The following is a 23095-nucleotide window of genomic DNA, read 5'->3' as shown; positions in this document are numbered from 1 at the left end:
CCGTAATTGCTCTGTGTTGCGTTGTCAGAGAAATTACATCATTTTACCTTAGAGACTCATTTAGATTTATTACTAGAGTCGTCGTATATATATGGGACCGACATCTTTAATATATTCAGTTAAATCAGAGAGTTATTATTTTTTCTCAATACTTGTTTCAAACGATTAAATAAACATGTAGTAAATGTGCACATCGGGCATAACGCACTAGATGTAAAGCAAATATTAAGATATTTTGATAGTTTAAATTTAAAATTCAACAAGGTAAAACTTTTCAAAAGTAAAAGAATAATGCATTTAACAAGTCGAAAAAGGCGAAAACGAGACCTGAAACGAAGGCCAAGTCAAGAACTTTCGGATATTTTAGACATTCAAAGACACGTGACGAGATTTCCCAATGAATTACCAACTTTGTCCGTGGTTTTAAGGAACTTTAGAGTCGTTATCAAAAGTGAATTGCTAGCGATGGACCTTATTTCGAAGGACTATCACTTTTTTCTGATTTAGCTAGGGTTTTTCATTTTTTTTTTTGTTGTTTTGTTTGTGTGTTTATGAACTTTACTGTCATGTGTCCCACCATTAGCCATGTGTTTAGCACAGCTTAATGCTGATACTTCGATCTGGGTTCGAACCTGCCTCGTCCGTAGCCTGGTCTAAAGACTGCTGAATACTGGTAGTTTGTCTTATTTTTTAATCCAGGCAAATAGGATAGCTGCATAGCTTTCTAATGTGTAATGAAAATCTGAGGCAATTTCTCCTAGAGTAAATTCTCCGCGACGGGATTATCCTGTTAGCAAAAGAGCCTTCGTATGCTTTGCCACATTCAAATGACCTAAACTAACGGAATTGAATCAGGCTAAACGTGTAGTTGCTTGACTGACCTTTCATGGTTTTCCCTATGCGTAACGTGAATACGTTTGGTTTTATGGATTACGGCAAAGCCTCAAGGGCTATCTGCTTAGGGGGAAGGATGCCTTCGTGGATGACGTTCTAAGGAAAACTGGCTGATAAACACGTTACACATAGGAAAACCCACGAAAACGCCCGTGCAGCTAGCCCGTTCGCCGGGATTCGAACTTCGGACCAAACTACCAGTGTTCAGCGGCTTTACCGCTCGTCCGCTGGTGAACCTTTTAACATGAATACGAGCCAGTGTCTTTAAAAATATCCTCCAAGAAGACATTAACATAGATCCTTTCTGCAATTTGCCAAAATCAGATAACCTAACCTAACCTTTTATTTCATGTCATGTACATTGAAAAATGGCAATGACAGGCTTTTCTGACCATAAAAGGCTTCTCAAAAGGAAGCAGTGAATTTTATGGAAGAATTTACGAGCTTACCAATGGAAAGGCGGCCAAAACACAAATTTAGTGTTTTCTGTTTTCATATAGAGAAAATTCTAATTAATAAAATATTTGTTATGTTTTAAGAAACTAAATGCAGAAAAGTTTCAAACCGATGATCCATGGGAATATAAATATACCGATTTGCATCACTTTTCAATGCATATTTAAGGTCAAAATTCGATGTTTTCGATCAAATTCAGGGAACCACCCGTAAACAAAAATGACATTTTTGGTCATTAACTATTCCATACTGAATAAAACTGTAGTCACTGTGAAATTTTTAATAAGCTCCAGGAATATACTATTAATAATATATATCTTTCCGAAAGGTGAAGCACGTTTTTACTTAACATTCTCTGATCACTGCTTGTTAAGTCATGGATTTCTGAATGAAAATGTGTGGCAAAGAATTTTGTTTGAAATGAAATTTCATTCATCAGAAATTGATAGAAATTTAAGGCTAAAATGAATTCGAAACTATCCCTCTATGTACAATTTTAAGCCTATAGTTCCTTGAAGGGTTGACCTGTTAAATCAAGATGAATATTTATTGAATGAATTAATGTTGTATTCATATCAAATGCTAGGTTTTGTAATATTTACAAAAGTTTACAACAACTGGTACTATTGAAATGCATTCCTAAGCAATTCTGCCATTTTTTAAAGATTGTAAAGTGAAGGTGTAACTAGCTTTGCATTACACATTAGGAAAACCTCGAAAACTAGCCCATGGAGTTAATCCATTTGCCTGGCTTCGAACCTGGAACAAACTAGCCATGCAGCTAATCCATTTGCAGTAGGTTCCCGAACCTGGGACAAACTAGCCATGCAGCTAATCCATTTACAGTAGGTTCCCGAAGCTGGGACAAACTAGCCCTGCAGCTAATTAGTTTGCAGTAGGTTCTCGAACCTGGGACAAACTATAGCTATGCAGCTAATTCTTTTGCAGTAGGTTCTCGAACCTGGGAAAAACTCTCCATGCAGCTAATTCATTTGTAGTAGGTTCTCAAACCTGGTACAAACTAGCCATGCAGCTAATCCCTTTGCAGTAGGTTCTCGAACCTGGGACAACCTAGCCGTGCAGCTAATCCATTTACAGTAGGTTCCCGAAGCTGGGACAAACTAGCCATGCAACTAATCCATTTGCAGTAGGTTTCCGAACCTGGGACAATCTAGCTATGCAGCTAATCTCTTTGCAGTAGATTTGCGAACCTAGGACAAACTAGCCATGCAGCTAATCCTTTTGCAGTAGGTTCTCGAACCTGGGACAAACTGGCCATGCAACTAATCCATTTGTAGTAGGTTCTCAAACCTGGGACAAACTAGCCATGCAGCTAATCCGTTTGCAGTAGGTTCCCGAACCTGGGACAACTATCAGCTTTTCTTGTTCTTTTTCATTCTATTACTGACATGAAGTTCATTTTTACGCATTTTATAGAAAAATCGTTAAAAAAACTGTATCCTTCTTAATAAAAATCCACATTTCATAATATTAGTTAATTTTATTGTACTTTTGAAAGCAAAAATAGATAATACTTAATTTAAATACTATATACTTTAATTTAAAGAAAAAAATCCATGTTTCCTTTATTGACTCTCTTTTTATTACTTCCTTGTACGAAGTAAAAAGGAAGTATTGTAATCGCGAAAAGTTTCGGGCAGCATATTTCAACGAAAATATCTATTTTGACCGCTATCGAATGCAATTAAACGATGTTTTTGCGTGACATCTGTACGTAAGGACAGAATAAGGACACTTTCCTCTAAAAAGTTTTAAAACTACTTCAAAAGGAATTCTGAGGAGAATTTTTCGTGGTGTCTGTACGAATGTATCTCGCATAACTCAAAAACGAGGAGCCTCAGATCGTTGAAATTTTATATGTGGCAGTGCTATAACATGTAGATGTGCACCTCGTATTTTGGCTCCAATCGGCCACACCAAACGTATATAAATATATTTATATATATATATATCCACTCTGTTACCCGGCTCAGTGATCTGAGTTTCCTTACTCTTATATTTTTGTAAGTTGTACATTTTTTGCTTTAAAAATGATTGAATTATGTTGTTCTTATCTTCCGGTTAAGGTTTTTATGCTTTGGAAACTCTGCAAGCAATATTTGTAGAATTATCAACAATTCAAAAGCTATTAAAATCCGGTTAAGCCTAATTTTTAAATATAATGGCGGATATGTTTGTTTACATTTGAAACAGCAGACTAGTAGATTTATTGCCAATCTAGAAAGACTAAGCTTCGCAAGAACAAAAATAACGCTTTTATTTATTATTGCAAATTAAATCATGCTTAATCCTTTCAGGAATTTTTTCGAGTGTTTAGGATTTACTTCGTAATTTTTAATATAGATATTTTGAGCTTTTATGTATTTTTGCCTTATCGCGAAGTGAGAACTGAAATAATTGAATGAGAAATACTGAATCGTCTGTGAAAAACTGTTTCTGTTTTGTTTTGTTTGCTTAATATCTTTTATACATCGTTCTAGATTTATTATAGTATTGAATAGAACATGTGGCAACGATTAGATAATTCTTAAAATGATATAAATTTTGTGCATTCTGAGTTACTATATGAACGAAATATAACGCTGTTAAGTGGACCTAGCGCCAGAGTGTCGCTATGGTAAACAAATATAGTGAATTTTAAAGAGTGCATTTATTTTATTGTGGTTTATGCGCTATCGGCGCTATAGATTTAATTCTATCCAATGAGTTTAAATGAAATACAAGAAAAAATGCATATAATTTTATTTTCCGTTCAAGGAAGTCATGTGGTGTACACATCATAGTTTTTAGTATGTTGAATAAGTTGGAAGTGGCGCGCATAAATTTGTTTATCAGATAGTGGTAATCTCCCCAAAACGGTTGGCCAGCCCTGGTTTAAAAGTTGCTGGATTCAAAACACAAATATCTGCAATTATGTTCGAATTATAAATTCTAATATACAAAGCATGTTAATAACACACAAACGTACGTACGCAGAGACGCTACAAAAAAATTCTTTTCAGAATTCATTTTAAATCAACTTTACAACATTTTTTTGGGGGAAAAAAGTCTTTTATTCTGTCCTTACGTACAAATCTCACATCATAAAACCATAACGGTCAAAATGAATAATTTTGTTTAAATATGCTGCCTGAAACTTTTCGCGATTACAATACTTCCTTTTTACTTCGTACAAGGAAGTAAAAATGCGATGAAAACAATTTAAATGTTTAAAGATGTTTACAAAAATGCGCTTTATTTTTATGTGTTACTTGCATGTTACTAATAATGTCATAGAAAATTATAATTCCCAGAAAATAAAGGAAACAGCCACTTACATAAATGTAAACGTAGATATCCGTCATCCAGTGAATGCTTTAATTATTTTTAGTTCCTTAGAAGTAATAAAATCAAATGGTAAGTGACTTACTGACTGAAATTTGACTTACTCTATCTTGTCATGAAGAACGTGCGTATAACAGTGAAAATGGGCTCTCCTCAGCAGGTTGGTGGGAAGTATAATTTCCGGTGCCTACGCTCGAAATTATTCACCTCACTAAAGTTGTTATGGGTATAAATAATTAAATAAAAACCACAACAAGCTAGAAAACATAAACGAATTTTGGAAATTATATAATGTTGTGAAACAGAAGGACTAAAGATTCTGAAAATTTTGGAGAACCTCTAACTCCTCTAGATGGAAAAAAGAAAAACAAATGTTAAAAAAACTTGAAACTGCGTCTGTTCTCATAATGAAGCAGATTAATGTTTGAAAAAATGCAACTGGAATTATGTTAAAACTTTCAATGCAGTAAACCGTAGTTTGTTCTGTCTAAGCGAGATGAGTTTCATTTCAGATAAATTAGTTTTCTTGGAGGAGCGAAGGTATCTGGATATTTTGGGAATTAAAAATGCATTAAAAATATACCGGTGTTAAGCTAGTATATATATATATATATATTATGTATATGTAAAATATAAAAAATAACTTGGCTTTGCTTTACGTGAACAGGTAACCTCTAATTAACTTTCCGCAATCTTAAGATCTTTACCCTAGACCAGTACTTTCGAGAACATTCTAGCATGTTATGTAAGCGGTACTATAAATGTAGAATTCCCGCCATTTTTATTCAGTCTGCTACAAGACTCTGCGTTTCTCTGTCCATTACTCTTTCCTTTGTTATAGTTATAACGTCAAAATCCTAAATTTAACCTTATTTCAATTTAAACCATTATTTGAATCTAATTTAGAGAATTTCGTCTAAAAGGATGATGATCTGCCGTTTGCATTGAATAAAGATATGGAGCTATAAATTTAAATTCTTCTGTGTCATCATTTCTGCTATATCCCTCTCCGCCAAAGAACGCACAGATTCAGTTGCCAAAGGTTGGATTCTTCTTTGTCGTCATTGGATATTGCCTTACATTTCAAGCCACGATGACTGCAAGCTGATTATTCTTCTGTCTTCCCGGAAATATTATATACATATATATATGCATGTGCGTGAGTAACATTTGTGAACATTTTTACATTTTTTAAAAATTTTTATTCTTTATTATTTAACCAAGTTACAAATATCACATATTACATTCATGATAGTTTAACAGATAAAATTAACTCTCAAAGAATTTTTTTAAAGTACAATATTTTTTCCCAATGGCAGATGGTGAACAATTACAAATGTAACCTAGTCTATTAATTTATACAAGGCCGGATGTGGTGGTCTCTTTATTAGGGAGGCACCTAATAGGTGGGCCACCATCACCTTTCCTATGAAGGGACGAACAATTACAACCATGCCTTCTCCAGGATTCGTACCCAAGCCCTTCGGTATCGCAGTCAGCTTCCCTGACCACTATACCGACTGAGCGGCAAAGTACAATAACAATTAATATAAAAAGCATAAATCCAAATATAAAGGGAGTCTCTAAGACTGAAACTTAGCTAACCTCATGAGAGGATAGACTGTTGCACATACACAATGAAAATCATATAATCTTGGAGCTTATACTCAAAGAAGGAATACGAAATGTCGTACGACGACTGCTTGCGAACACGTGTGCTTAATGTGGCCCACATCCCCTTAGCGGTGTTGGTATGAGCGGCAGTTTCGAGAACCTTTCTCGCGACAGACCCTTTCATAGCAATCCAATTGATTCTTAACCTCGACCAGATGCATATGTTTCGTACAAACTTGACATTCACAGCGAGAACTGATTAATTCTTCATTAAAATACCAATCAGTTACAGATTTCGTATCCTTTTGCTCTAAGTCTTGAAAAAGAAAACAATTATTTACGTTACCAAACATATTTCTTTCAGAAAATGACGGGACATTGATTAATTAGAACCATCAGTTAACGAAACCTGAAGGTAAGTTAACGGAAATTAAAATTCTAATAATTCAAAATACGGTCAAAAATCAAAATATGTGATTTGTAATACGTGATACAATACAGGTACCTTCAATCACTAAACTAAGAAGTTGCAATCAGATTAAACTTGTAAATAATTTTTTAGAAAAATATTGGAAGGTAACAAAAAATGGTTACCATAAAATTGGGGAAACAAAGCCGGTTCTGGGTTACGAGAAAATTGGTAACAGCGTCGATATTTGGCACCAAAAATCAAAGGACACAATTTTTTTTACACCAGAGGCATTGTTAGCAGTTTTTATTTTTATTATGCCTTAAACAATGTTTTGCAATAAATTTTATTTGATTAATAATTTGAAATGTGTTTTGTGAGATTTGTTTACTTTGCTAATTAATGAAGAATTAAAAATATATTAGCAATATTTTATTCTGAGATAAATTGTTGCTAGATCTACGCAAAGTTTTTATTTTCGAAACATCACAAAAAAATTTATTTAACTTATATACAGTTATAACCAAAAATTATTTTGTGATTAATGTGCATTGTGTGAAAACTAAAAATACCATTTTTTTAATTCGGCAATATCATTATCGATCACTAGTGTTGTTCCATGTCTTAAGATTTTCCCATAAACTATCCCACAAATGTATTAGGCAGGAAAATGCAAACATGTGGATACTGAGAACAAAATGTTGCTCTATTTATTACAAAAATATAAACTTCTTTAATAATGCTTAGTTATAGAATCTTTTGTTTTTAAAGACTGCACTAATTCTGTTTGAAATGTAGTTGGTTGAAATTTGACAATATTCAGCAGGAGTGAATATCACGTATTCTGCATAATTCTAAGAAGTTCTTTCGTATTTGATAGGTGATGGGTTTTACTTCCTTGTTCGAAGTAAGGGAAGAAGTATACATTTATAGAGAAAAATTTCGGGTATCTTTTCAACAAAAAATATCCATTTTCTGTTGAACATGGACCGTTACCAAATCAATTTGGACGATGTTTTCTTTAACACCTATACGTACGAACAGAATTAAGGACTAGTTTATACAATTCGGATTGTAAATGGAGTTAAATGGTTTTACTTATTACGTGTTTCGCCCTTAGGCATTACACGGAAATGGAGCGATGCCCGTGGAAGTTTTTTTTTTAGGAAAACTGGCTCGTATCCACTTCACACATGGGAAACGCCACAAAAAGGCCCATGCAGTCAGCCCGTTCGCCAGACTCGAACACCGGACCGAACTACCACTATTCAGCGGCTTTAACCGCTCGCCCGCTGGTGTGCCATTTAAATTAAATTAAATTTTTTTTTCTTGACGTCTGTACACCTATACATATGTATGCATATATATATATATATGTACCTCGCATAATTCAAACACGAGTAGCAGTAGAACGTTGGAATTTTATGTATGGAACTACTAATATAACATCTAGTTGTGTACGTCTTTTTTGTTGCAATCGGCATAAGCGAAAGTATACTCTTTTATCCATCGTTTATTTTCGCAGTAATAGGTCTTAGAAAACTTCCAGTTACAGAAATGTTTTAAATGACGAAAATATTCATGTTTTGGCAATGTCAAATTTGAAAAAGAATTAATTTTCGAAAAATAACGAAATTAAATTTTTGATGCGGTCTCCTGGTTTCTGTAATCTTATTTTGAGAAAGCGTTATTCTCGTTATGAAAGAATAAAATTAGAAGAAGTTTTAACTTCCGTACGGCAAAAAGTGATCGGGATGTTTGATGTAAAAGTTTGCAATTTTTGATGCCGTTTCCAACTTAGCGTAAAGAATCGGTTAGTCAAGTGAGAATAATCCGAAGCAATAAAATTAATAGAAGTCCAGCAAAATATATCTTTAATATAATAAGCCTTATAAGGAAGTTATAGGGTGTCCACATAAAATATTTTATCTTTTAGTTCGTCTCATAAGATCTCCTGTCTCCTTTGAACAACCTTTCCATCAGCTTCGCTGAATGCTTATGTCCAATAGCGCAATTTCAGATATGTTTTCTTATGTATGCTATAATAAGCCTGCATTTTAAAAAATATTCACGGAATCATGTTTAATCATGATATACCATCTATATGAAAAACTGAGTTCACGCTGTACCACGAAAAACAAGCCCGCAACATTTTATTGAAATCTCCACATTTAACAGCCTTTTGAGTATATTTTGTATTACACGCCTGGCCTTGAAGTCTGTAACCAAACTACTTACCATGTATTCCAAACCAATTGGTTTTTTTTTTTCATTTATCTAGAATGTATTTCTAGACTATTTCTTAAATTTCTCAGGGTTGATTTCAATCTGATACGATTTGCTAAACTGCATATTCTTTTCAGTAAGTTTTCGTTTTAAAAACAATACTTTAGTTTTCGAGAATATATCTATTCCCTCATCAGTGTGTATCGGACGGCTGTGTTACCATTACCATTAGGATAAGTTAGGATTATTATTTTAAAACCAAATTCACCTTGAAGCTCTTTTACAGGTAAAAGCGGTTTGTTTCTTGATATTTGGAGAACATTCTTTTCTCTAGTTAATCTTAACTTAGAACGTCGGTTTCTGATGTACTCTCCAAGCACAGAGATGAAATACATTATGCTGCATAACAATATAATTCAAAGTTACAATATGTACAATAGCATTTGTTTTGTAGCAGTGTTTCCTAAGCGGACAAAACGGAAGTGAGTGTTAACCGAACGTTCTCTCACTGAATAGCGATGGAGGTGTGGTAAATCCGCCTAATCTATGGTAAATAGACGGTAACGCCGTCCTCCGTCAACAGTCAACAAGATCGTGTTCCAGGGCGTTACGGCTTAAACAGTACACCCTAAGAGCATTTTGTGCTAGGGAGTTAGGGAAATTAGGTTTATGCTGTACTATGAAAGATAACTACATCCTTAAATACACTATAAGAATTACAAATTGACAGTTACCCTCTTATTTCAGATTATCTCATTGCATTACATTAAATCGATATAAATCCACTTAAAGGAAAGTTACTCTTTAAACATTTGCTAAATTTAGAATCTTCATTCAAGCCCTATTAATTTTAGATCAATAATTTTGCTGGTATCATTAATCTTGCTCATCTCCAAAACTAATATGGAGGATTATTGCAGTTAGTTGCAGATAAAGCATATTTGTGCAGATAAATCATATTTTTACATTAGTAGCTAATTTTTTACTAAGCTCAGCTACTCTCGGAATACCAGTTTCATTGCGAACCTTCTCACGCACCGTCTTAACATGCTGAAATCCAAAGTTTGGGATATATTTCGGTGCTTTAGAATGCATTTCGTTATTTTAAGGATATGTTCGGAAACCTTAGGATATTTTTAGGATGCAATATTTAAGATATTCTGTCCGTAAATTCGAGTTGAGAATAGTGGTTCATTTCATTAACTCACAACTTGATTGTTTAAGCATTTTAATGTTAATAAAGAAATTTAAAATATACTAGCTGTTCTTCAGATGCATGTTTATCTTTTTTTAAGCTATTTGTTATCGGATATTCATACTATTATTGAAGATAAAACCTTCACTTTACCTCTTAGAGGTAAAAATGGCAAATACTTAAAGCACTAGAATTTGATAAGTTCTAGCTGATAAAAATGCAAATTATACAACATGCAATTCAAAAGCACAGCCTAGGAGATGCCGCAAGGTTTTGGAAAAAATAATTTTCATCCTAGTTTACAATTTTTTTTATTTGAATTTAATAGAAACTAAAATATTAATTTTTCTGATCCGGTTTAAGTTCTTCTTTACGGACGACTTGCAATTATTGGTTAAATAGAGATGTATAATATTAAGATTTGACTAGCGAATAGCGTATTTCTCTTAATTAACCAGTAATCATTTTTTCTTGTAGAAAAGGGTAGTAAAGATAAGTTTTAGAAAAGATATTAACCTAAATTTCTACACTATAAAATTATTTTCCTTTTCACAGTAATCCTTTTTATAAGAAATGCGAGAAAAAAAAGACCCCTTAATGTATATTATAAACGTTTATAAAGAAAAAAAATCATCTTACTTACTCGTAACTATAAGCAAACATAACCATTTCTATCTTTCTATTGAGTAGTCAGAAAATTACACATATTTTATAAAATTTAATTTTTGTAACGGTTTTTGTTCCTACCAATAAAATTTGCAGCTCGATATTAAAAAATCGATACTTAATGCGAACTCTTTAGATATGTACTGTATTCCTTGTTAAAGTGGCTTAATATATATCGGTCAAACTACGAGAACCTTGAAATTTCGCAGTAAGAAGCATGAGACACATGTTAAGAAAATAGGAACTCATAAAATCGCCATTGTCGAAAACTGCTGATCAAAATATTACAGTTTCCTTTTTTCTTCGGTCAAAATTATTCCAAAACATCTTTTGTGAGGGAATTAGATTTCCTAGAACCATTTAATATTCATAAAATGTTTTCTTTAGATTAATGATCTCAGTTCAAATTCAACATCGCTTTCAGCTTTTCAAGAAACTATTCCATAGCTCTTTTCACTTTTGTCAATAGAGGATGCCAGTGGATTTGTTTCCTCTTCTTTAACTAGATCTGTTGTTATAACGTGAGCTTCTGTTTAATGTTTACTCCTGAAGCTGAAGAAGAAGGTTCCTTTTAAGCTTTTAAACTATAGACTTTCAAATTTATGCACTCTTGTTCTTGTTGCTAATATTTAGTGTGCTTAGTATTTGCTTAATCATTGACAACTTTCTCTTTCATATCAGTACTATCCATAACATATTTTTATACGATTATTCTGAGAACATTGGAATTTTCTACAGTTATCTACCTGAAAGTCGTCAGTATAACTTTAAAGTCAGTGTAAAACATTAAATTTTCAAACAACATGAAACAGCAAATCTAAATAGTCAGAAGATTTTCACAGATATAAATAAAACGTAATGCTATTGAAAGGTAATTAATCTCTAAATATAATAAAAGAAAGAGTCTGTGTGTATGTTTCGTTTGCGCTGCGCGTAAGCTAATAGACCCACGGCTATTAAATTTGGTACATAGGTGCAGCATCTACAGAAGAGCCAGTGCACCTCGAAGCGATTTTTTCGAAATTCGAATTCGAATTTTTTTTTTAATTTTATGTTTTGTGACGAAATCGTGTCATTTTGAGACATAATGGGCTATAGGAAAGCGAGTTTTTACTCTACGCACTCCATTTTAACATCGTCATGAAACGTAGGCACTTAGCTATTTTACGAACTTAAAATAAATTTCGTGTTTCAATAAATCGATTAAATACGAATTTATTTAACTAAGCTTAACACCTTTTCAACGGGATTTTTTCTAAAAAAGTTTATTTTTAAAAATGTACACTTTATTTTTGTTTGATTTTTGGACACGTTAAACTTTCATCCTTGCGACAGCTTTTACAAAAAGAATTTTGGAAAAATGATAATATTTTGTATTTTTTAAAAACAATTTAAATGAAGCTTCCGAATACACTTCTCTTATCTCACATCTTTAAAAATGTGATTTTCGCAACAATTTTCCTGTCTTATTGTTGTTGATAGACTTTTGATGAAATCGCATCATTTTGAATGGTTTCATTCTTTTAGAAATATGGGTTTGGCAACAATTTTTCATCGCATTTCTTATGTCACTGTTTTTAAGAGATTGGCATATTTCATTTTCATTTATATGTATACATACATAATACATTTTTATTGAATTTTTTTAATAAAGTTGTTCTGCAGAGTAAAATTCTTCCCGGAGTTTTATGTTTTTTGAGTTGCTTTCATGTTATTTTTTGCTTATTTCACTGTTTGTAAGATATTGAAAAGTTTTGCATGATTTTTTTTCTTCAACGGAAAGTTGGTTAATTTTTTTATTAGGATAATTAATATTTGTATTAAGGGATATAGCTTATTTCATTGTATTTTTATTCTCTTGAAAATATAAGATAAAATATCATTAATTATACTTTGCTTTTCAGAATTTTTTGTTTTTTGTGTGCTTTTATGTTATTTATTGCTCATTTCATTGTTTTTAAAATATTGAAAAGTTTTCAGTGTTTTTTTTAGAAAACAAAATTCTTATCCTCCTTTATATAACATTTGATTTCTTAAGAGTTTGCAAAGAGAAGTTGGTTAATTTATTTATTAGGATAATTAGTATTTGTATTAAGGGATACTGCTTATTTCATTGTAATTTTGTTATACGTAATAACTTTTTTTTTTAATTCAGCCATTTTCCCGTACATTTAAAAGCCAGACGAAGGCTGGCAGCGAAGCTGCTAGTTATTTATATTTCATTGTCAGGAAAAAAGTAATACATAAATTCATCATATTTCCTTTCTAGAAATATGATAAACAAAATCCGTAATTTCATATAAAGTATCTAAAATCTTGTATGCTAGCCAAGCATCTGAATTCATATGCAACCTAAACTTCTATTTTAATTATTTCAAAACAATTACGCTGTTGATCCAAATCTCGTTTAAAAGTTTTTAATTTCATATATTAAATACCTTTTATGTAACAGTTAGTAAGCCCTCGATTGTCTAACGAATTGAAAAATGTTTTAAATTAAAATGACCAAGCAACGTAGCTGTGTTCTGAGCAATGTTCAACCCGTGCTTTCAGTCCCCAATCATTTATCTCAAACAACCTTTTTGATGTTTTAATATTGATGTTAACGCTCGCCGAGTGCACGGAGATAACTATAATTTTTTGACTGCACAATGATCTCTCTCAGATTGTTTTGATTTCTCTAATTTTTGGAAACTGTACTTAAAAATTGATCAGTTGAGTGCGTCTACACCATACACATTTTACTCTTCGGTCTTTCTTTTTTACGTTACTTGGTTTTTGTCTTCGCCTTTCTGAATCACATCAGTCAAGGTCACTTATGACGTTGGAAATAATGACTAAAGTAAGCAATATATCTTAAATTTGCAACTCATGCTTAACTTTCATTCATTTCAAATCTTTAAACAAACATCAATACAGTTCACAGAACGTACGCAGATGATTAAATTAAACCGTGACAATAAAGTTTAAAACAGCCTATTGATTGTATTATTGTTTAAAACACCTTATTGATTGGAATTTTAAAATTCACGATTTTAAATATATAAAAATAACATCATACATGTTTTCCAGAATAAAAGTTTTAAAACTTAGGATTGCATTTGAAATTGCTTTACAAATCGTGTCCATCCAGAGCTTAAAAACAAAAAATAATTAAACTAAGCATTTTCATAATTTCCAGTGTTTCTAGCTACTGGATCGGTATTTTCGCGTGTTAAGTTTTATATAATATATTTATGAATAAACATACCAAAAAAAATGAAAAATAAACAAAAGTTTAGAACCTTTTTCACAACTCGAAGCAGTGGTAAGTTTTACAAATGAAAATATCTGGAACAAATTATTCGATACTTTCATCAGTTTACATCCCAAATGTAAATAGTATAGTGAATATAAAATGTCTAGCAATACTTAACCCTCTGTAAACGTGAACATTGATCAGCTGACTGCGTCCACGACACATATGTTCACATTTTCTATTATAAGATCTTCCATTTCTACTGCAGGTATGTCATCAAGTATGACAAATTATTTCCCATTTAGCACAAAAAAATAATTATTATCTTCCATTCCATTATATTTTCCGTGCTATCAAATTTGGTATTGTCAGAATCATGCATTTTAGAGATTCCATAATAGTGATTTAGGCTACGTTTAAAAAGTAATTTTATATATACTTCATTTTACTGAAATCATGTGTAATTTATTAATTATATTCCTTCAAATGAATATAAGGAAAAAACAACACTTATGAATTTTCGTTTTCTCCTAGCTTGTACAAACTTCTTGCGTAAAGACTTTACTAAAAGTCAAGTAATTGGAAATTGCACTAAGCTGACTCGTTAGACTTCTTTCTTCTTTCGATATTTACGCATCCTTAAAAGTTCGCTTCAACCTAACAAAGAAAAATAATAATTCTAAACACCTTTGAATGTATTCATCGTGTATTTCGAGACCCTTTGATTAGATTTGCTGAAGTGTTCGGGGTGATTAAATTAGAACACGATCTAAATTCCAAGAGGAAAGGAAAATTGCTATTTACACACTTTTATTATTAAATTCGAAGTTTTATCTGCTGATTGGAATTTAGTTCCAGGCTTTCTGTTTACATTAGGCAGCTCAAGGATCAACATTTATGCCTTAAGTAGCTTAGTCATACATATTTAATTTAAAATGCGTTGACTAGTAGAATTAACACAGCAAACTGAAGTGAATTGAAACAACGCGTTTTAATCAATATGCGTTTGATCTATTTACTGCAACTTAATTTTGTTTCAGCATTTTAAAATACGATGGAATTAAATGCTAAATTGGGTATAAGTAATATTAGTTTGTAGCTTTCATTTAGTTTTACTATTTAACGTTCGGATACGTATACGGAGAAACGTTAAGTAGTGACATTTTCAATTAGTAGAATTCATGGATATTTCAGTTTTAATGATAAGTTATAAGGTTTATCCTAAGTTTTTAACAGTTACCTTTAGTCAAAGCTAGCCCCTCCTAATTTTAGTTTAGACTTTCTTACTAGAATGTGTTTTCAGAATCGCTGTTAATGCAAATGTGTAAGAGCGTTATTTAAGTCGAAGTTCCAGTGACTTAGAGAGCCAGAGTTTCTGACTAGCGCGTGTTCGCCTTTTGGCTACACTATCTCTAAGCTATTTCTATACTCAGCCGTATCTCAATCTCGGACCCTTAATACTTCGCCAGCTTAGTGGATAATTCAGGGGCCAACTACTAAGAAATCTTGATAGCTTCTCTTTATTTAAGACTTGGTTAAGTTTTATTTCTGATTACTTTGAGCTAAAGCCGAAGTGAAGGCTTTGCTGTACGCTCTGAGAAGGAGTCGTCTGTTAAGCTCTTATTTTGAGAAATAAAGGATAATTAACCCTTCTTTAGTTTTCGTCTTCGTTCATGAATTAAAGCGCTTATTCGTTTAGAACTAAAGCGATTATTCGCTTGAGTATTTACGAGGAATGTTGAAACCCCACAAAGTATAATTACTGCAGTTTGAGATTTTATATGGAATTGATGTTGTTAAATAAAAATGTTCAACTCCTCATAAAGTTTTAACGTTATACTAAAAGTGTTATTTCATTGACCACTGGCGCGACCAGTCGCCTGAGACTGTTACTATAAAAAAAAATATACGTAATGCTTTTAATGAGTCTAGCTAGTGTAATTTCGCATATCTGACTAGTAACTAATAATAATAGTAGAAGTGGAGCACTGATTAAATTTGAAAGCAAAAGTAAATATCTTACATTTTTACGAATGGCAACAGATGCGTTTTCGAAACATAAAAAACACATTACTTCGGGTAGTGGCGACATGTTTATTTAAAACCGCTGAATATTTTGACTAAATTTGAAAGACAAATATTTTAAACTTTGCTGAATGGCAAAGCATTTTTTAAAATCGCTGAATTTTATAGTTAAATTTAAAACATAAATATTTTCCGATTCGTCAAGTTGCAATACGTATCAGGTATTTCTCCCTCCTTTCTATCATGCCTTCGTGGTGTAGTGGTCAGCACACTGAGCCGGTATTTCAGAGGTCCATGGTTCGATTCCCGGCGAAGGCGATTGCTAATTTTTCATCTCGTCTGCTTCCAAAAATATACTAATATCTCTACATACGTTGCTTTTATATCCCTGATCTTGTTAATTAAACATTCACGTAATTAAGACAAAAGGTGAAATAAATAAGAAACTAATTCGAAATTGAAATTTCGGCTTTAGCAGTGCGCATTCAGGTGGAGGTCAATGTTCAAAATCGGGTGGATCGAGATGCCGCCATTTTTCCACAATGCAAGGAAAATTTATACTTGCGTACATAAGTGCATACATACATAATACATACATATATACATATTCTTCATTGTTTTAATGATAGATGAGGTGACTGAAATTTAGAACTAAAGATAGAAACTAATGTTATTTTCTGTTCTCTTTCCAGCTTTATTTTCTGACAAAACTTATTTAAGGTGCAATCAGAAAATTCAGAAATATTTAGTTACCTGACAGTAGTATAAGTTGAAGTATTTCTCTGTAATTCCTAAAGATAACACAGGGTTTGTTTCTTAAATGTGCTCGACAAAGCTAATGAAGGCTTCTGGGGATCCCCCCTTTTATCTAGCTACTAAATGTGGAGGAACGTACTAAATGTGGAGCACCTAAGCAAATAATCGCTCAAGTTCAGTAACAGAAACATAAAGCTCAAGAAGGGTCATTTCTCTTCATTGCTCGAAATAAAGATATACAGTAAGCCCCTTTCTTAGGGCGTACAGCAAAACCTCCACTTGAGCTTCACTTCAAAAGTGAAAGAAATAAGAACTTAACTAAACTAAAGAGCGATACACGGTCTTGAGCTCTGGAGATAAAAATATTTTTTTTTTTCGTTTTTTGCCATTTCTTGCTTTGAAATCGTTTAGTTTTTTAATCAAAAATTCGTTGAATGGTTACAAAATATGAAATCGATAATGAAACAAATTTCAAATTCAAATTAGGGCTTCAACATGCCCATAATCTATGGAAGACTACGTTATTAAAATTTTGATGGCTCTAGGTACCGTTGTTTTATCACAATGAGAGAAACATACATACATTCATGCAGATTCTTCATTATTTAATTTCTTTAAATATAAGACAGGGCGATAACATTTGGTGGCAATTTGAAAAGTGAAACAACGTTTATCGTGAATCGACGCAAAATGCCAAAACGAAGTTAATAGTCTTCAAGGCAAATTGCCCCTTTGGACTAATAATAGGACACGAGATCAAAAATATTTTCTGCTGAAATTGTGATTCAGTTTCAGTAATTAAAAAGTGCCTTAGGTCATCTTATTTAGAGCTTAGATGCGCATTTTGACTCTGAAACAGAAGTAATGAAAACGGGATCCAGTGAAATTTTTAAGAAGGTGGTGTATTGTATTGAGAATACGGCAAAGCACACTAGGGCTATCTGCCTAAGGGGAGGGATGCCTTCGTGGAGGACTTTCTAAGGGAAACTGGCTCGTATACACGTTACAAATGGGGAAAACCACGAAAACGCCCATGCAGCCAGCCCGTTCGCGGGATTCGAACCTCGGACCGAACTACCAGTGTTCAACGATTTTACCGCTCGGCCGCTGGTGGGCTTTTAAGAAGGAATTTATTGTATTATTCTCTATATTAATCATATTAAAATTGTCTGTTCTTCTTTATTATTACGGACCTCATTATTTAAATGGCGCAAGATGGTCGATAAAACGGCTTGCAATCCTAACCACAGTCACTTTAGTATCGCTTCCTTATTATTACGACCCATATTACTTGGCAATCATTTTCTGATATTAGATTGTGAGGAATAGAAAGATACCGAAGACTAGTTTCTTCGAAGAATTACATAGACGTATTATCACGCGTTGATAAATAGAAGAACTTTTAACGGTTCTTTTCCGTTTCGCCGGCGCAAGCGATAAAGTCGCTGGTACAACCGATGTCAAATGAAATATCCTACTGGTAACCTTTTACTTTAACTTTTACATTTTCAAAACAAGTCGCAGCCATTTCTTATCAGACTGATTGTTTCTTTCAATACTGGCATACAATTACATAGCATTTTTACCAGATAGTTCCATTTTATGCCCTAAGGCCATTCGCGGGTGTTAATAAAGTCAATTACGATGCAATCACACAACGCTCACCCGATGGAGAAAATATAGAAAAGGCAAAGTCAAGGGTTAAATTCATCAATTCAAATGAGAATGCAGTAGCGAAGTAAAGCACTGCGGTTTTAAATCATTTCTGAGTAAGCTATTCGTACGAATTGAAATAATTCTTGCATTTAAACTTGTATTCCAAATTAAGATTTAACTTGAAATTAATGTAGATAATTACTGAGAAAATTAGATTTTTGCAGCGTAGTTTACGTGAGATGAGCTTACTTGTGGTAACGTGATATGAACCGGCGAATCAGGATGTTGTACGATGAAAGCGAAGTAAATTCTTAAAATTATGTCTTTTTACAAATTTATTGTCTTTATTTATTGGCTTTTTTACAAAATTTTCAATGACATTAAAATGTTTATACCTTCAAAATAAAAAATTCTTAGAACTAACATTTTTCAACATTTTTTATGTGTATGCCATGCGTTTATCGCCAATAAAGTCTGCTTGGCGAGATTTGCGCCTGCGAAACGGAAAAGTAACTTTTTAATATTTTATTGGGCAAAAACAGACAACGGAATAGAAGTTCAACAGCAACACATCCCCTTCTCAAATTTATAACGAGTATGCCTGCGTTTAGGACTGCCAGTATCTTTGCAAAAGTTTGCAAACATGTGGTGATTTATCAATAATCTTGGAGCCGTTTAAATTATGGGAAAAGTAAAAATAAGGAAGTGCACTGAAATCTCGGTTCACAGACTTATTTAATTACTAAAGGCTGTCAGTCAACAGAAAATTTCATACACCGAAGCAATTCCCCTATAGAATTCTTTATATATATAAGCGACTAAAGTGTGTGTCGCCGATAGTTTATTGTTGCCACTCGGAAAAATGAGCACAGAAATTAACGTTTCCGAAGTTTTTAATTAATATTTCAACCGATCAAAGTCGTACAAAGATGAGAATGGTATCGATGGATTCGGAGGATTTTTTGAAATCCGAGGATACGCGTCTCGAATTCCAACTCGGCGCCGTTGCGTAGATATTCGAGAAAAAAGAATTTGGCCCATAGCCAAATCCCTCTAATCGGGAAAACGCAACAAAGAAAGTGGAAAATGTAGGGAAAACGTAGGGGAAAATTAGTTTTTAATTAATATCTCGGCTAAGTCCCAAGAAGACGCGAATGATCAAAATGGCGTACCACGAACCTGCGGAATCCAACGGTGTGCATCGCTAAGCCCAACAGCCAGCAGTTTCTGAGGACATGATGTTACTTCACCCCATATATATATATATGCGGCTTAAGTGTCTGTTTGTCGCCGATATTTCATTGGTTGCTTGCGTAACTTGTACTAGCCGATGGGGTGAAGTTGCTACGGCACAGGGTTGCTGTTTCAATTGAGACATAGACAATTTCCCGTAAAACTTGCCTCTGCTATGACCATCAATAAGTCTCAGGGCCAAACGCTTAAGCGTGTTGGCATTTTTTTACCTGAGCCTGCATTTGGACACTGTCAACTTTATGTTGCCTGTTCAAGAGTTCGTGAAAGAACGGACGTAAAATTAAAAATATTGGATGGTCCTCTGCAAGGCGAGCTTAAAAATGATGGAAAGATCTACACAAGAAATGTTGTGTAGAAAGAGATCTTTGACATGTGTATTAACATTTCATTATTTAAATCACCTTTATTGATTAAGCTATCGGTGGGCTCTTAAGAAATGTACCTCCAGTGGTTTCCTTCATTGTACTCTACTTTAAGTAATTAAGCAAGTAGGTGGGGGAAACCCCGTGGGGTAGTAAGCAAAGCGGCGTGCTCGCCGCCTGCCCTGGGTAATTCAGTTTGAATTAGCAGACACCTTTGCGCAAACCATTTTAATTACAATTTATAATATCTAGAACAGAGGTCATTTCGTATGACAGCCGCGCTTTCTAGTATAGAAATAACATAAAATGGATATTAATTCACGTGTGGACCACTGATGATGGCTTATTTAAACTTTACAACAGAACCGTTTGCGATTTGGATCTATGAAGTTGTTCATAACCCGAAACCAGAGGATGCCATTAAACTATAATCCTTCGATTATAAAGAAATATTTTTTGTAAGAAATTTGTACAATACATGTTTAAAGGCGGTCTTTCTAGGCTACCTATTTTTTTTTTTTTTATATTTTTTTTATTTATGATATCTAGATGGAATTTATAATATAGTTACAATAATACAGAAGCACCATTCTGCCGATTTAAAGTAATATTTTATCAAAATTTGCCCTCTTAATAAGTCGTAGTAATAATAATGTTGATGATCATAATAATAACAATATGCGGCTGAAGACATCCTTCCTTGTAGCTCTTACTATTTTCATGAAGCTAATTCAAACATTAAAGTACGGTCCTTTGAACAGTACAAAAAAGATTCTTCTAAATGAAATTTCTGATATAAGTACTTGGTTATTACTAAAGTGACAGATTAATTAAATTATAATTAACTTTAATTTACGTTACATCAGAATATTTAATATATTGCACTTCCATTCATATATATCACTAAGCTAATTTGGAATATAAAAATTATGCACTTCACGTTTTAAAAATTGAAATTTTTTAAAAGCGAAAGATTTTCCAACACTGCTTCATAAAAGTGACAGCTTTGGAGGTAATAAAAGACAAGTTAGTTAACCTTGTCGACGTTTATTAAGTCCTCGTACTTAAGCTCGAAGACTTATTCGTTATTCTTTCACACGCATGATTTTTAAAGTTCGCGTTTATTCGTTTTCTTATTTTCTTTACATTATTTACCTGCCGCACGGCGGTTTTCTTTTATCAAGATTATGCCATTATAGAGACACAAGCAAGTGAGTTGTGAGGTACATTCCCCCCTTGGTTTGTTATAAAAATGGAGCGAAAAAGTTTCCATTAAGAGAATTTCATTTGTAAATCTTGTAAAGAATGAGTTTGTTTTACTCAAAATGCATTTTTGCCTAGCACTATTGTTTACCTCTTAAACATTAGCTTATTACTGCAGTTCCATGTAATGTATAAATGTAATTTCAAAGAATACTGAAAATTTCTAGTTTAATTTGAAACTAGTCAAATTTATCACGTATTGCCCCAATATAAAATGCCTCGTATATAAGAAGACAGTGCATTTTTACAGACGTTTTATCTAGGAGAAAATAGAGCAGTTATAAGAAGACTACAACGCATAAATCAGTTATCAGGAGCATGTCAAATTTGGTGATTTCTTTGCTAGATAATGATTTTAACTTGGTAACCGGTAATCATAGCTGATGCGCACGCAGCGTCCGGATTGTAACCGATGCTGAGTTTGTGGAATTTTCTGATGTATTTTTAAACCAAAACAGGTCGCTGAGTAAATGAAAAGACTAACAATAATGCATCATATATTACAATAAGCATAACCTTTAGTGTATCATTTAATGCTTATTTAATACATAAAATTTGTATTTTAAATTGCTGAAGAGTATTTTTATTGACATTTTGGTAATGTTTGTCGACTTATAAGTATCGATAGATTTTGCCATCATTTATTTTAAATCGCCATTTATAACCCGAAAAGTAAATTCTACTGGTTTTATATTTGCGAGCTTGATATATATTAGTCGTAAATATAGTTTAATTTACCAAATATTATATTCTGAATTAAAATTAACTAAATGTGATTTTGTTTAGCATAATGAATAAGAGGTTAATGTTAAATTGCCCTAATAGGTTTTCTTAATATTGGATTCAGCATGCTCTAAGAAAGGTGTATCTTGCAGAAAGGAAACTAAAAAGGAAAAGATATAATCCTATATTCGGACCAATATTTATGTTATCGTGTTTTAAAAAATTTAAAAAAAATATTGAACGCGTCAAAATAAATTTTTCGAGACTATACAGGAAGTGTTGCTTATCGTTCAGAAGAATTATCTGTTGCAAGTTTCATGTACAAGCGATCCAGTGAAATAAACGCACAGCTACACTGTGAATATTTCTTCATCAAACAACTGTAGAAGCCTCTAAGTGGCTTTAATTTAGGATGAAATAGTATCACTGCAAATTTGTGACCTAATTTTATGCTCTATATTTGGCTTTCTTGGGGATTTATACTTATGTTGGGCGGAGTTAGATTAGGTTATTTGGATAATAGAAAACGAACAAGACTTAATTGCTTAAGGATAGAGATATCCTCGTGGAGGACATTTTAAGGAAAAGTGGCTGTGTTCACATTACACATGCGACATGCGACGGAGGACGTGGGCACCACCCCTCTACCAATACGGTTAATCGGTATAGCGCCACGTCCACCTTTATCTAGATAACCATACGTGTTCATTGTGTTAATATACTAATATATAAACATACATACAAATTTGGTACTTCATACAGTGGCGTTAAAGCTAATTAATGTTAAACACTGGATAATACATTGCCATGTTACAAGGTGTATGCAAAAGCATGGATACGATAGCATATATACATAACGTGTATACTCATATGTTGAGTACATTATGATCCTTTGAAGCATTATCATTAGATTACACTGCTCAAAAAAAAAAAAAAAAAAAAGGGACACTCCTATATCTCCCGATCTACTGGGCCGATTGACAAAATTCAAATTGCGTTCTTCATGTCTCGAA

The 23095-nt window shown here is 32.9% G+C and overlaps 1 protein-coding gene across 7 annotated transcripts in view; it reads left to right on the top strand.

Moving 5' to 3' along the window:
- Positions 1-23095, top strand: part of LOC118197630 (potassium voltage-gated channel protein Shaw-like) — an 834105-nt gene that overhangs the window by 134794 nt on the left and 676216 nt on the right. The window lies entirely within an intron of this gene.

This window comes from Stegodyphus dumicola, chromosome 3 (genome assembly GCF_044657685.1).
Source record: "Stegodyphus dumicola isolate Sdum_Otavi_A_Nest chromosome 3, ASM4465768v1".
NCBI lineage: Eukaryota > Metazoa > Arthropoda > Arachnida > Araneae > Eresidae > Stegodyphus > Stegodyphus dumicola.
The sequence above is the reverse complement of the archived record's forward strand: the minus strand, read 5'-3'. Positions and strand labels throughout refer to the sequence as shown.